The sequence below is a fragment of the Desmodus rotundus genome, chromosome 7 (genome assembly GCF_022682495.2).
Source record: "Desmodus rotundus isolate HL8 chromosome 7, HLdesRot8A.1, whole genome shotgun sequence".
NCBI classification, from domain to species: domain Eukaryota; kingdom Metazoa; phylum Chordata; class Mammalia; order Chiroptera; family Phyllostomidae; genus Desmodus; species Desmodus rotundus.
The window spans coordinates 89232559-89249160 of record NC_071393.1 but is presented as its reverse complement, the minus strand read 5'-3'; the positions used below and the strand labels follow the sequence as shown (position 1 = coordinate 89249160).

The 16602-nt window shown below is 37.0% G+C and overlaps 1 protein-coding gene and 1 non-coding gene across 2 annotated transcripts in view; one reads left to right on the top strand and one right to left on the bottom strand.

Moving 5' to 3' along the window:
• Positions 1 to 16602, bottom strand: part of RNF111 (ring finger protein 111) — a 114751-nt gene that overhangs the window by 95812 nt on the left and 2337 nt on the right. The window lies entirely within an intron of this gene.
• LOC112312089 (small nucleolar RNA SNORA3/SNORA45 family) lies at positions 2300 to 2429 on the top strand. The gene has a single exon (XR_002975537.2). It is a non-coding gene; the product is annotated as a small nucleolar RNA SNORA3/SNORA45 family (small nucleolar RNA).

Below are 16602 nucleotides of genomic sequence, written 5' to 3'. Positions count from 1 at the left end.
CCAGCCAGCGTCTAGAAATTCTTAATCTTAGCCAAATAACTTGAATTCTTCCAAATTTTTTTTCTCACCTGAGGAAAGATCAGGGCTATCTAACATATACTCCAAACCAAATTCTGCCTGTCTGAAACCATAGCAAAATAATGTTTACCAAATTAGCCTGTAACATGGGTCAGCAGTGCCTACCTACCTGTTAGGCAGGGATTTGAGAAGCTTCTCTAACCATGAAAATACTGAGCTGTATTAATGGCTCATCTGGAGTAACTGGAAAAAAGGAATACTACGAATTACCAAAGTCAGAGAAGACTGGCATGCCTACCAGCCATTGCATACTTCACAGTTTTATAGAATTCACAAGGGAGAGTAACTAAACACGTGGTCAGCTTTGTGAGCTCTTTGGAAGAAAATGAAGCAAAGTTTGGAGATTTAGTGCAATGAGATAGGGAGATCTTGGGAACTTGCTGGAAATATTTGCTGAACTATTTCCTCAGATGAAAAGTTTGGGGAAGAATTAAAAGGATCTAAGAGGTACACTAGTCAGAATGCTTAACAATTCAGAACTTTTTACTTTCCTATTAATGTACCAAGATATCATTCAAGCTTGAAACTGAAAGGAAAATACTATAGATTTCACAACACTGTTAATTTAATTGAGGCAGTACAGATATAAAAATTTTTAAATATTTTATTTATTTATTTTTAGAGAGAGGGTAGGGGAAAAGAGGGAGAGAAACATCAATGTGCGAGAGAAACATCACTTGGTTGCCTCTCACGCACCCCAACTGCCAACCTGTCCCGCAACCCAGGTGTGTGTCCTGACTGGGAATCAAACCTGTGGCCTTTTGGTCACCAGGTTGGCACTCAATTCACTGCGCCACACCAGCCAGGGCAAAATTTTATTTATGAAATTTGATTTCAGGTTACAAGACTGTAAATAGAGACTGTGCTTAGCTTAAAAGTCAATAACCTTTGTTATAGTACATACGGAAAGACAGACACAGAAACGCAGAAGGAAATAAAAGAGTCATTAGACACAGCACTTATTCCCTACTACTAGCGTAACCACAGAATTACTGACCATACGCACATTTTGAAAAAGTGAGGAGATATTTGGTGGAAGGATAGCCTCTAAAACCTGTACAATTTTGATGAGTGCTTATCAACTTTTAAGTTTCTCTGATTGTCTTTGGAATATAGCCTGGAAGATATATTTGAACTACCAAGCACTAATACTATCTGTATGGCTCACGTTTCTGAAAAAACTGAGGTAACAAATTATGGACTAACAAGGAAACATAAAATGCTTTGAATTTTGTAGGCAAGCATTCAGAAATATCCTGAAATATTTCTGGCTATCTGGCCGAATTTGGGGCATGGTTTTGAAGCCATCTGGTGTTGTGAAAATATATTTTAAAAATAAAACTGTAGAAAATGAAAGGGAAAGCCATCATCCACTGTGTTAATGTAAGTCTAATGTCACAACTGAGGTGTCCAGATTGACAATTATTTTCAGAAATAGTTTAGTCTGTTAATTACCAGTATCTTTATATACTTGGTCAAAGTTAGTCATAGGTTTACCACTGAACATTTACAGTAAGTTGTTTTAACTCTTTTTGGAATGCTTTTGCCATGATGTTTTTAAGATCCATGATTCCTAAAGGGTTCACTTAGGTTAGCAATTTAAAAATTCACAAGTTTCCACCCTGGCTGGTGTAGCTCAGTGGATTGAGTGCCAGCCTGTGAACCTAAGGGTCGCCAGATCAATTCCCAGTCAGGGCACATGCCTGGGTTGCAGGCTAGGTCCCCAGTACAGGGCGCGTGAGAGGCAACCACACATTAATATTCCTCTCCCTTTCTTTCTCCCTCTCTTCCCCTCTCTTTAAAAAAGAAAAGAATAACTAAAATCTTTTAAAAATTTTTTTTAAAAACTTCACAAGTTTTCAATCTTAAAAAGTTAGGCTATATAATCTCCAAAGTCCCTTCGGGCTCTAACGTTTCATGACTTGCCTCAGCCCTACTAAGATTTATATGCAAACCCTGTGAATATTGCAAGTTTTAAGTGTGATTTACATATGAGTAAATTATTTGCAAATTCATAACAGGAAATAAAGATGCTTTTATGTACATGTTTGTCATTTATAAATCATACAGTCTCCAAAACATTGTTTCCCTAAATTATAGTAGTATTTGTCTAATTGCCTGAAGTGCATCTGAATTATGGTTTTGGGTTACAGAATTACAAACAGATAGTGTGCTTTGTTTAGTTTATGGATTATAGAGTACATTTAAAATGCTGATCGAGCCCGAGACTAGGGTCACATCCTGACAGCTGTCGTCCTGGTGTGCTGCCGTTCTCGGAGAGACTTTGCGGGTCTTGATTCACTGACGAGGGCAGTCAGTGCCCCCGGCTGGTGCCCAGATCAGAAACATGCCCTCCCCAGCTAAAGAATAAATAAATAAATAAACAAACAAACAAACAAATAAATAAATAAAATGTTGATATACAGGGTCTGGCATGAATAATGCCCCTTTTTATTACAAAATCTTGTATTACAAAATCATAAGCATGTAATTCTGTAACATAAGAATATCACACTCGAGCACACCACATGACATGTTAGGGGAAATGTTTGAATTAAAACTATAAATTATTACACCCATATTATTACCCTACCACCCATACTCAAGAAGGCCTTACTTTGGATCCTGTATTTGGGGAATATTTAGAACTAAAGGATGTATCAGAAGACTGAAAAGAATTAAATGAGATTGTCCATGTAATAAAAGGAGATTTTAAAAATATTTAATAACTCGACTATGAATACATTTCATACTGAGGGCTTCTGGTAAGATTTTAATTATTTTTAACTTTTGATAGAGCATAAGTGACTATTGTATTACTGTTTCAGAATTTGGAAAGATTATTTACAGGTTTTAATTTCATATCTTTATTTTTTTATTTGCTCAAAGTTTTAAAGTTTTTGAAATTTTTTTATTGATTGATTTCAGAGAGAGAAAAAGAAATGTTGACTTGTCACCCCACCCATTTTTGCATTCATTGTCTGTTTCTTGTTGCAGAGAGGGAGCCTGCAACCTCGGTGCAGCGGGACGATGCTCTCACCAGCGGAGCTCGCCAGCCAGGGCAAATATTCTAAATTCTGAAAACGTAAATTTGTCAAAGCGGATGATGATCAAATTCTGAAACCTTGTTTCTTTGAATTATTTGGGTAAACAAAATCTTTCTACTCTGAACCATTCAAACAGGAATTTAGGATGGAGTTAAACTAGGAAAGAGTGCCACCTACTGAATCAAAATTACTTAAACATCTCAACATGAACTTCATTTTTCAGAACCCCTAAAGTTCTAGCATTTTTTTCCTCAAAGATGCTCGTTTAAGAGGATCTTCATACAGAAAATATTCTTTACAAATCATTCAACGAAATGTTCCAATCCTGTAGAAGGTAACAGACTGGTCACAGGTGCTTATCATTCCCAATGTCACCCCAACAAATGATAAAAGAATCAAAACGGTGCAAACTCAAACAACATGAAAATGAGAGGTCATCTACAAGCAAGTTATTTCCCTAAATATCTGTAAGGTAGAATTCAGGTAGAAAACGAGTGATTGTTGTTGCAGAGTTAAAAAAAAAAAAAAAAAAAAAGAGCTACACCATAAAATACTACCGAAGGGGCTGCGGCATGAGGGAGCTGGTACGCCTTGTACAACCACAAACCGGAGGCTAGGAATACGGACCGAAGACGAGGGAGGCCAAGAAAAAAATGTAGAAATAAACACGGAAGGGATTCCTGCAATTTTAAGTCTTTCTGTGGCGTGGTCAAACCTCTGCATGCCTCTCTTCACCAGGTAAAGAAGTCCTAAGGTACAATCAAAGGCAAGGAGTTCTGAAAAGAAACAGATTGTACCAGCTTAGGAGACTAGAGCCGCGAGTGTGACAACCCACACTAAATATTTCACATTTGAATATTTATAGGCTCTTCCTGCTCACAACTGCCTAGCAGCACACATCACCGTTTTACACAGACTTCACATTTAGTTTTACAGTACAGAATTTAAAAATATTTAAAGTTGACACCCTGGCTGGGTGGCTCAGTTGGAGTGTCACCCTGTACACCAAAAGGTTGGGGGTTCCATCCTAAGGTGGGGTGCTTACAGGAAGCAACCAATCAGTGTTTCTCCCTCACATCTATGTTTCTCTCTCTCTCTCTCCTTCTTGTCTCTCCAAAATCAATAAACATATCCTAGGGATTGGAGGGGAAAAGATGTCTTTAAAATATATTTATTAACAATGAAGATATTCCAGATATTTGAGGAAAGCCTGTAAAGTGAAAGAGATCAAAATGAACATTTTTCAAAGATGACTATAGAGCCCTGGTATGGTATGTCCATACCATACCAGGTCTGGTATGACTCAGTGGACTGAGTGCCAACCTGTAAACTAAAGGGTCACTGGTTCCATTCCCAGTCAGGGCACACACCTGGGTTGTAGGCCAGGTCGCTGGTTGGGGGGCATGTGAGAAGAAACTAGTCTATATATCTCTTACGCATTGATGTTTCTCTCCCTCTCTTTCTCCCTCCTTTCCCATCTCTCTAAAAATAAATAAATAAAATATTTTAAAAAATGACTATAGAGAGTAGAGATAATTTAACAAACAGAAAAAATATTTTAAACCCCTAAGAACCTCAGAAATTGAAAATGATACTGTATCCTTATAAAAGGAAAAGGATACCATGGAAAAAGCAAAAAGGAATGCTTAAAAATCAAAATGATGATTTCTGAAATTAAGATTCAAGAGATAGAAAGGTTATAAAGGACACATGGACAAAACCAAGGGGGAGGGTGGAGGTGGGGGAGGGAGGTGGGTTCAGCTGGGGTGGGGTGGAGGGATGGGGAGAAAAGGCATACAACTGTAATTGAATAACAATAAAAATTTTTAAAAAAGAGATAGAAAGGTAAGATTCAAGATAGAAGGAAAGGTTGAAAGATAACACCAAGAAAATCTTCCAGGATGTAATACAAAAAGGAAAAGGAATATGAGAGAAAAGGTACCTGCTGAGTAGTTCAGTTGGTTAGAGCATCATCCCAACACACCAAGGTTGTGGGGTTGATTCCCCATCAGGGAACATACAAGATGCAACCAATGAATGCATAAGTATGAAGAACAATAAATTGATGTTTCTCTCTCTATCTCTTTCTCTCTCTCCCCCCGACTTCCTTTCTCTCTAAACATCAATAAGTTAAAAATAAATGGTGTTCCAAAAGGCTCACTTCTCTGGGTCCTGGTCCTCTCCTATATTTTGCCTTATATATTTTCACTAAATGGTTTGCCATTTCATGATACTAAGACATTTATAGCTTATCTAGCTTTTCTACTTACCCGTAATTGGAAGGTGGATCCAAATCATCTAGTTTACCATAAAGCCAAATGTCCTGCTTTCAAGTTTTAGTCTTAGCATCTCTTTTTAGTTTTCACAGTATCTTATTCTCTCCCTAAGTAATTTCATATGCGACTTGATGTGTATGCTAATGCCTCAGAATTTTATACCTTTGTCCAGATCTTTCTTCTGAGTATGAGAATTGACTATTCCACATCTCTACTTGAGTGTGTCACAGGAAACTTGGACCCAGGATGTATTTGCAGCTACATGTCAGTGATTCCAGTCATAGATATGTACATAATACACGTGTTCTAATGATACATTTATTATTTCATTCAATTCCTACATCTTTCAGGTAGATGTTATCACCCAAAGTTTTAATTTGTATTTCCCTGATCTGGTGAGATTAAATGCTTTTAATTCGCTCTTATCCAAATTTACGAACAGAGAATCAGATTGTACAAGTAATTTTCCAAAATTCAAAAGAAGTATTTAATAAAGCGGGTCCGGATTTCTGCTGCCTGCCATGATGGAATAATAGGACATCACTGCCCCGCCCTACACAACTAGAAAATCAGACACGATGTGTGAAACAACAGCTTTCAGACACTAGACAACTAGCAGTACAACTCAGTGAGCCTGAGAGAAAGTAAACAAACAAGGAGAACCCTGTAAGTGCTCCGTTCTCTGCCTTGGAAGAGTTTCCTCACTGAAACACTGAGGAAGTGGAACTCAAACAAACCCCATTGATTTTACCAAGTTGAGAGGGCAGAGATTTAATGAAGCATGGAAAACTAAAATTTACAAGGCAGAAAACCAGAAAAGTGGAAGCTACAGAAAGAGAAAGGGGAAGCTTACCAAAATTGAAGAGGGCACCTTAAGTCTTTGAGTAATGATGTACACACGCACATGAGTAAACGACTAAGGACAGGAAAAGAACCTTTAGGAAAGAGTACACAAAGCACCTCCGGAACTCACACAGGACTGTGAACAGTCCAAATGGAAGGACCTCCAAATATATGGGGGTATAAAGTAGAAACCTCGGAAAGTCATTACCTCAGGAGTCAGATCAAATTAGGCCCAAAATAGAGTCTATTTGGATCCATCCTAACAATACTTAGAAGCAAGCCTCAAAAAGATCAAACTTATTCCAAGTATCTTAACAGGGTGCCAGAATAAAAGTCAAAAGAATTAAAGAAATACAAATAATCGAACACCCAAGAATGTAGAGTTCCCAGTGTTTGATGCCCAAAAGAGATGGCCAAGAATGCAAAGAAGCAGAAAAATAGGACGCATAACCAGGGGGAAAACTAGTTAATAGAAACAGATGAAGAGCCCTGAGTGGTGTAGCTCAGTGGCCTGCAGAGTGTGTTTCCTGGTCAGGGCACATGCCTGAGTTGCAGGCCAGGTCCCCAGCTGGGGGCGTGCAGGAGGCAACTGATCGATGTTTCTCTCCTTTTCTCTCCCTCTCTTTCTCTCTAAAAAATAAATAAAATCTTTTTTAAAAACTGCTTTAAAAAACTTGCAGAAATGATACAGCTGATAAAATTAACAGACAAGACCATTAAAACATCTATTATAAAGATACTCCATCTGATCAAAAAGGTAGAGAAAACTATGAACATGATTTAAAAAATATATAAAGTAAAATGTTAAAAAAATGCCCACATGAAATTTCCATTGATGAAAAACACAATATCTAAAATATAAAACACATAAATGGGATTACAGGCAGGTTAGACACTCCAGAATAAAAAATAAAGCAGTAAATGTGAAGAAACAGAACAGTAGAAACCATTCAAAATAAAACACACAGGCCCTGGCCCAGTAGTTTAGTTGGTTAGAGTGTTTTCCCGATACACCAAAGTGGCAGGTTCAGCCCCCAGACAGGGCACATGCAAGAATCGACCAACCAATGCATCAATAAGTAGAAAAACAAATTCGATGTCTCTCTCTCGCTCTCTCTCTTTCTGTCTTTCTCTCTCTCTCTCTAAAAGCAATAAATAAAAAAAATTTTAAATTAAAAGTAAAACAGAGAGAAAAAGAGTGAAAAAACAAATGAACAGAGTATTGGTGAGCTGTGAAAAATTATCAAACACCCTAATATATGTATAATTTCAGTCCCAGAAAGACATATGGGGTGGCAGGAGTTGAAGAAGTAGCCAGGAAATTTTCCAAATTTGATGAAAAACACAAACTCACTAATCCAACAAGTTCAATGAATGCTCAAGCAAGTAATTCACAAAAAACAACAGCAAAAATAACACCAAAGCACAGAATTAAATTGCTAAAAAAAAAGCCCCCCCAAACCCACTGCTTAAATCTTTAAAACAGGCAGAAAAAAGACATGACACAGAGAAGAAAAAATGCAATGAAGACAGCTCACATCTTACTGGAAACAATGGAAACCAAATATGAGTGAGGTGGTACTCTAAAAGTACTGAAATAAAAAAATTGCCAACCAAGAATTCTATACCTGACAGAAATATCTCTGAAAAATGTAGGAAAAATAAAGACTTTTGCAGATTATGAAAGCTGAGAGAATTTATCATCTTTTGTCAGCACTATAAAAAATTTTCAAACAATCTTTCAGGTAGAAGGAAAATAATATCAGATAGAAATTTGGAAATACAGGATAGATAAAGAGATACATAGTAAATATGAAGCTAAATTATAGAAGACTAATTTTATTATTTTTCTTTCTTTAAAAGTTAATTTACTAACTAAAGCAATAGTTGAACAATCTATTTTAGTTTACTACATATTCAAGTTAATTGTATGAAAAAAGATGGGAGAGAACAAGTGAAATATGCTGTTATATAGTTCTTATTCTGTATATGCAGTGTCTCAATATTATTTGAAGATTGACTGTGATAAGTTAAATAGTTGAAATGCAAACCCTATATTAATTATTAAAAATACAAGAATAAGAGGAGTAACTACTAAGCCAACACAGAAGTTAAAACTGAATCATAAAACACTTCTCAATTAATGCAAAGAAGCCAGGAAAAATATGACAAAAAATAGATGGGACAAATAGAAGACAAGATGTAATAAACAGAGACCAAGGTGGTGCATTTAAACCCAATCGTATTATAATCACAATCAGTTTTCAGGGACGTCCAACCTTTGGTGTCTCTGCACCACACTGGAAGAAGAGTTGTCTTGGGCCACACATTAAATACATTGCAACACATAATCACAGTAAAGTCTTATAATGTTTTAAGTAAATTTATGATTTTGTGTTGGGCCGCATTCACAGCCATCCTGGGCTGCATGCAGCCCATGGGCCACAGGTTGGACACCCTTGAAAATGTATGTGGTCTAAATACTCCTATCAAAAGGCAGAGACTGTCAGGATAGATTTTTTAAAAAGCAAGACTCAATTATAAGCTGTCTGTAAGAAAATATTCTAAATTTAAAGACACAGGTAGGATAAAAATAAAGGGATAAAAGATATGTTATGCTAATACTAATAAAAAGAAACTTGAAATGGAAATATTAACAGAGTAGATTTACAAGAAATGAATATTATCCCAGACAAAGCCATTTAATAACGATAAAGGGGATAAATTTACCAACAGACTATAACAATTTTAAATGTGTAAGCACCTAACAACACAAACTTGAAGTACATTAATAACAATTTGATAAAACTTAAATTAGAAATGAACAAATAACAATTAGTGCTAGAGATTTTAACATGTTGCTGTTGATAACTGGTAGATTAAAAATCATAAGGATATGAATATAATATGGATTGCCCTGATTTCAAAATCTATTACAAAGCTATAGTAATTAAAACAATATGATTTTGACTTCCAGTCAAGATAGCAGTGCACATAAACACGGCTCACCTCCTTGCACAACCACATCAAAATTACAGCTGAACTATAGAACAACCATCATTCAGAATCACCAGAAATCAAGTGGAAGTCCTTTTGTGGAAGTCCTACAACCACAAAATTTAAAAAGAAACCACACTGGACTGGTAGGGGGGTGGAGATGCAGAATAGGTTGCTCCCACACCCATATGTAGCAGATAAAAATTGGAAAGGATATCTCAGGAGTAAAGAGTCCCAGCCCCACACCAGACCAGCCACCCCAGGGTTCCAGTGCCAGGAAGATCAGTCACCATAATGTCCAGCTGTAAAAACCAGAGGGGAGTAAGGCTGTAAAGATAGAAACTGCTATAGTCCCAGGCAGGTCCGCTTAAAGGGCCCACACACAGACTTACTCAGACTCACTCCCTCTAAGTTCCAGCATGGGGGCAGCAAATTGAAAGGCATCAACACATATGGGGATGAACACAATTGTCCAGCATTAGGGTGAGAGCTGGGGGGCAATGTTCTCCCAGACAGAAGCCCTACCAGAGGCCATTGTTCCTTTTTTGAGCCCACCCCACAAAGAATACAGAACCAGCAGGCAGGCTCCATATCTGAGATTCTATAAACTTGGCTCACACTTTGCCCCCCTTTGGTGATTCCCTGAGGCCCTGCCCCACCCACTTTCAGGCCCACCCAACTATTTCAAGTGGCTTTTCCTTATGAATGGATTGTCTTGGCCCATGCTTCAGATTTTCCTAAATTCTTTCAAACAAGAAGCATCTAGCTTCAGTGAGCCCTACACCTCTCACTAAACTGTCCTAGGCCCAGCACTAGCAGCAGCCAGCCTTGATTCACAACTTGGCTTTGCCTGGGAAGCTCTACACCCAGCACAAGTAGCAGCCTTCCGTAGATCACTTTGTAGTTTATGCTGTGTGACCCAAAACAAAACACAGGCTGGCCTTGAATGTACCAACAGCAGTCAAGGCTCAACTACAATAGCAGGATGTACACAGCCCACAGGGTGGGTGTACCTTGAGTACCAAGCTTGGGTAATAGGGGAGGCTGTGTTATTGGACCCTATAGGACACAAACTACATTAGGCCAACCTACCAAGTCTGGGAGGCCTAGCAGCTCTATCTAATACATAGAAACAAACACAAGGAGGCTGCCAAAATGAGGAGAAAAAGAAACATGGCCCAAGTGAAAGAACAGAACAAAACTCCAGAAAAAGTACTAAACAAAATGGAGACAAGAAAAATAGAGACAATCTACTAGATGCAGAGTTTAAAACAACGGTTATAAGGCTGCTCAAGGAATTTAGTGAGAACCTCAACAGCATAAAAAAAATCCAGTCAGAAAGGAAGAATTCATAGGGAATCAACAGTAGGGTAGATGAAGGCAAAAATCAAATTGACTTAGAATATAAGGGAACAAAAAACAACCAATCAGAACAGCAAAAAATAAAAAGAATCCAAACAAATGAGGGTAGCATATAGAGCCTCTGTGACAACTTCAAGCACAGCAACATTCGTATCATCGGAGTGCTGAAAGGAGAAAAGAGAGAGCAAGAAATTGGAATCCTAATCTGAGTAAATAATGATGGAAAATTTCCCTAACTTGATGAAGGAAATAGACATACAAGTCCAGGAAGTGCAGAGAGTCCCAAAAAAGATGAACCCAAAGAAGCCCACACCAAAACACATCATAATTAAAATGCCAAATGTTAAATACAAAGAGATAATCTTAAAAGCAGCAACAGGAAAGCAGTTGGTTACCTACGAGGTAATTCCCATAAGACTGTCAGCTGATTTCTCAAAAGAAACTTTGCCAGCTAGAGGGATTGGCAAGAAATATTCAAAGTGAAGAAAAGCCAGGACCTACATACAATCAAGATTACTCTATTCAGCAAAGCTATCATTCAGAATCAAAGGACAGATAAAGAACTTCCCAGACAAGAAAAAACTAGAGGAGTTCATCACCACCAAACCAGTACTATATGAAATGTTTAATAAAGGGTCGCCTTTAAGAAGAAGATGACGATCAAAAATATAAACAATAAAATGGCAATAAATGCATATCTATCAACAATTGAATCTAAAAAACAAAATAAATAAGCAGAAAGAAACAGAATCATAGATACAGAGAACATTTTGATGAGTGCCAGATGGGAGGGGGATTGGAGGGTGGGAAAAAAACCTGAAAGGATTAAGAAGTACAAATTAGTAGTTATAGAATAGTCATGGGGATGTAAAGTACAGCATGGAGACTAGAGTAGCTAAAGAACATATATACGCATGACTCATAGACATTGACAAAGGTGTGAGGATTGCCTGAGGAAGTGGAGGGGAGGCTATTTGGAGTGGACAAAGTTGGAAAAATTTGGACAACTGTAATAGCATAAATAATAAAAAATAATTAAAAATTTTAAAATATGAAATAAAACAATATGGTTTTGATATAAACACATACACACAGATCAATGGAACAAAATAGAGAGCACAGAAATTATCCCATGATATATGTTCGATTAATTTATGACAAAGGAGCCAAGAATAATGCAATGGTGCAAGAACAGTCTTCTTAATAAATAGTGTTAGGAAAAAAATAAAAATAAAAAAATAGTGTTAGGAAAACTGGTAGCCATATGCAAAAAGATAAGACTGGACCCATGTCTTACACCATACTCAAAAATCAATTCAGAATGGAATTAGGTCTTGAACTTAAAACCTGAAACCATGAAACTCCTAGAAGAAAACATAGGCAGTAAGCTTCTTGACATAGGTCTTGGTGATGATTTTTAAAATCTATGCCAGAAGTAAAGGAAACAAAAGCAAAAATAGACAAATAGAACTATATTAAACTAAAAATCTCCTGTACAGCAACAGAAACCATCAATAAAATTAAAAGGCAATGTGCTAAATGTAACAAAATATTTGAAAATTATATATCTGATAAGGGGTTAATATCCAAAATATATAAATAACTCATACAACTCAATAGGAAAAAAAAAAAAGACAAATAATCCAATTTAAAAACGGGCAGATCTGAAAAGACGCTTTTCCAAGGAAGATGTACAGATGGCCAACAGGCATATTAAGAGATGTTCAACTTCATTACTTATTACAGAAATGCAAATCAAAACCACAATGAAATAATACTTCACACCTATTAGAATGATTATTATCAAAAAGACAAAATATAACAAGTGTTGGCGGGGATGTGGAGAAAAGTGAACACTTGTTAGTAGGAATGTAAATTGGTACAGACACTATGGAACACATTTTGAAGGTTCCTCAAAAAATTAAAAATAGAACTACCATATGATCCAGCAATTCTACTTCTTGGTATTAATACAAAAAACAAGAACACTAATTCAAAAGGATATATGAAAATCAGTGAAACATAAAGCTGGTTCTATCAGTTCCAACATCCAAATCATAAGGGTGCCAGAAGGAGAAGAGGAAGAACAAGAAATTGAAAACTTACTTGAAAAAATAATGGAGAACTTCTCCAATCTGGGGAAGGAAATAGACATGAAAGTCCACGAAGCTCAGAGAGTCCCAAAGAAGTTGGGCACAAAGAGGAACAAACCAAGACATATCATAATTAAATTACCCAAGATTAAAGATAAGGAGAGAATATTAAGAGTCCAAAGAGAAAATGATAAAGTTACCTACAACGGAGCTCCCATAAGTCTATCAGCTGATTTATCAAAAGAAACCCTACAGTCAAGTAAGGGCTGGAAAGAAGTATTCAAAGTAATGAAAGGCAAGGACCTACATCCAAGATTACTCTCTCCAGCAAAGCTTTCATTTAGAATGAAGGGCAGATAAAGTGCTTCCCAGATAAGGTCATCTTAAAGGAGTTCATCATCACCCTTATTATATGAAATGTTAAGGGGACTTATCTAAGAAAAAGGAGAAGATAAAAAAATGAACAGTAAAGTGACAACAAACTCACAACTATCAACAACTGAACCTAAAAAAACAAAAACAAAAACAAAAAACAAACTAAGCAAACAACTAGAATAGGAACAGAATCATAGAAATGGAGATCACATGGAGGGTTAACAGTGAGGGGGGAATGGGGGGAAAGGTATAGGGAATAAGAAGCATAATTGGTAGGTACAAAGTTAGACAGGGGGAGGTTAAGAATAGTATGGGAAATAGAGAAGCCAAAGAACTCATATATATGAACCATTGACATGAACTAAGGTGGGGGAATGCTGGTGGGAGGCAGGTACTGGGCAGAGGGGGATAAAGGGGAGAAAAAAATGGGACAACTGTAATAGCATAATCAATAAAATATATTTAAAAACCATATATAAGTAAAAAACCAAAAAACAAAAACAAACTAAGGAAACAGCTAGAACAGGAACAGAACCACAGAAATGGAGATCACATGGAGGGATGTCAGCAGGGAGGAGGAAGGGGGAGAATGAGGGAAAAGGTACAGGGAAGCAGAAGCATAATTTGTACAGAATTAGACAGGGGGAGGTTAAGAATAGTATGGGAAAAGAAGAAGCCAAAGAACTTATATGTACAACCCATGGGCATGAACTAAGGAGAGGAATGCTTGGGGTAGGGGAGGTGGTGCAGAGCAAAGGGAGATAAAGGGGAGAAAAAAATGGGACAACTGTAACAGCATAATCAATAAAATATACTTAAAAATAAAGAAAGAAAAAGAAAAAGGAACTAAGCAAACAAGAGAAACAGAGACAGAATCATAGATATGGACAGCGATTTGATGGTTGTCAGATGGTAAGGGGTGTGGGGGAATGGGTGAAGAGGTGAGGGGATTAAGAAGTACAAATAGGTAGTTACAGAATAGCCGTGGGGGTGTAAAGTACAGTATAGGAAATGGAGCAGCCAAAGAACTTATATGTATGATCCCCATGGACATGAACAATGGTGTGGGGTGCCTGAGGGAGTGGGGGGTGCTGGGTGGAGGGAGGCAAAATTGGAATAATTGGGAGGACTGTAATGGCATAATCCATAAAATATAATTTAAATATTAAATAAAATACAATGACAATAAAATAACACCTATCTACTAGAGTGGTTCAAATTAAAAAAATAAAAATGAAAGAACAAGACTGACCCTATTAAGCGTTAGTAAGAATTTGAAGCCACTGAAACCCTCAGATATTGTTGGTGGGAAAAATAGTTTGGCAGTTTCTCCTGAAGTAAATATACAATTATCATACCACCCACTTCAAGGTATCTACTCAAGAAAAATGAAAACACATGTCCACACAAATACTCGTATGTTAATGTGTATAGCAATTACATTCATAATATTCAAAACAATTCAGTGCTTATCAAGTGGTTAATGGGTAAACAAACTGTGGTACAACCAAATAATGAAGTCCTGCTCAGCCACCGAACAGAAAAAAGTAATAATATATTTAAAAATACGGGTGGGTCTCAATAGCATTAAATTATGTAAAATAAGCCAAAATAAAAAGACTTCATATTATATGATTCCATTTATATGACTAACTGTAAAGGCAAAACTATAGTGACTGAAATCAGATTAGTGGTTGTCAGGAACTGGGAATTCACCAATACTCTCTTCCAGAACTTATAACACTTCATCTCTTATATTTAAATATCTTATCTATTTGGAATTTATCCTGGTTTTAGAAGTGAATTCACTTAAGTTATTAAAACTCACAACTTCTGATGAAATATCACCACATGCCTATTAAAACAGCTGAAATTTTCAAAAAGTGACAATACCAAATACTGGTTAGAATGTGGCAAAGTTGGATATATGAGAAATTGCTAGTGGGAATGTAAAATGGCACAACCACACTGGAAACGTTTGGCAGTTTATTAAAGAATAAAACATACATACCATATGATTTTTCTTATCTACTTTCAGAAGCTCTTTTTATGTTAGGGATATTAACCTTTTGTTTTTCATATAGCATTCACAGTCCTGGGTATTTGTCCCAGAAAAATGAAAATTATGTCCACACAACGCAGGTCCAGAATGAACTCACTTGTACTAAAGGGCAAACCTAGACTTAATACCTGACCTAACTGCATTTTCAACATTCTCCAGGAATGTAACCTTAAAAGGTAAGTTGGTAATTTTCTGGTCAATACCAATGAGATGATCTGTCCGGAGGGTGTTCTCCATCTCTCAAAGGGAGTTTAGGCAATCTGTATGATAATTAAGCCCCTAAGGAGAAGACAACCTTGCCTGAAAGAATTTTCTTTCTTTCTTTCTTTCTTTTTTTTTTTTTTTGCTAATAGCTTTCTAGCCGCACCCATTTTCTGCCTATAAAATCCTTCCATTTGTAAAGTTTCTCTGAGTAACTCTCTACTTGCTGGATGGAATGCTACCAGATTTGTGATGGCTCAATAAAGCCAATTAGATATTCAAATTTACTCGACTGAATTTTTGTTCTTTAACACTTTTGTGATACTGCTTTTTCTGAAGACTCCAGAGCAGATACTTTGCAGAATGTCCTACAGTTGGATTTGTCTGACTGTTTGCTCATGACATTCAGGCAACTTCTTGGCATTTTTGGCAGGTGATGTGTTCTTTTCAAGTGCATCAGATCAGAGGGCACATTTATGTTTATTGATTTTTAGAGAAAGAGGAAGGGAGAGAGAGGGAAACATCCATAGGTTTGTATCTTGCACAAGCCTGGTCCCGGGATGGAATTGGTAAACTAGGTGTGTGCCCTGATCTGGAATCGAACCCACAGCCTTTTGGTGTACAGGGTGAAGCTCAACCAACTGACCCACCTGACAGGGCCAGATCGCCGTTTTAATTTACCTCCATTAATGGATTACTTAGACAAAGAAAACCTCATTCACGTTATTTACTTATTTTTAAGATTTTTATTTTTATTTAATCTTAGAGAGAGCGGAAGGAAGAGAGGGAAAGAAACATCAATGTGTGAGAGATGCACTGATTGGTTGCCTCTGAAACACACCCTATGGGGACCTGGCAACAGAACCCGCGACCTTTTGGTTCACAGGCCAGCACTCAATCCACTGACCCACACCAGCCAGGGCCTCATTCACTTTAAATATAACACTGGCTTTTGGTTAGTATATAACCTTTCTTTAAAAGCTCCACAGAAGGTGGGAGCATAGTGGCTGAGTAGGAAGGACACCGGAATGAGATCTGAGGTTTAGTGACAAGATGTGGGTCCCTAGATACATTTCTTAAAATCTTAATATACTAAAAAAAAAAAAAAGATGGACACACATTCCTAAAAAATAAATAAATAAATAAAGATGGAGGGTTGTGCCAGAAGATTTCTAAAGATCCTTTGAATTCTAAAATTCTATGGCTGTGTAGAGACGAGCTAGACTAGGAATCAGGAAACCCGGATTTGATCACCAGTTCGGTCACAT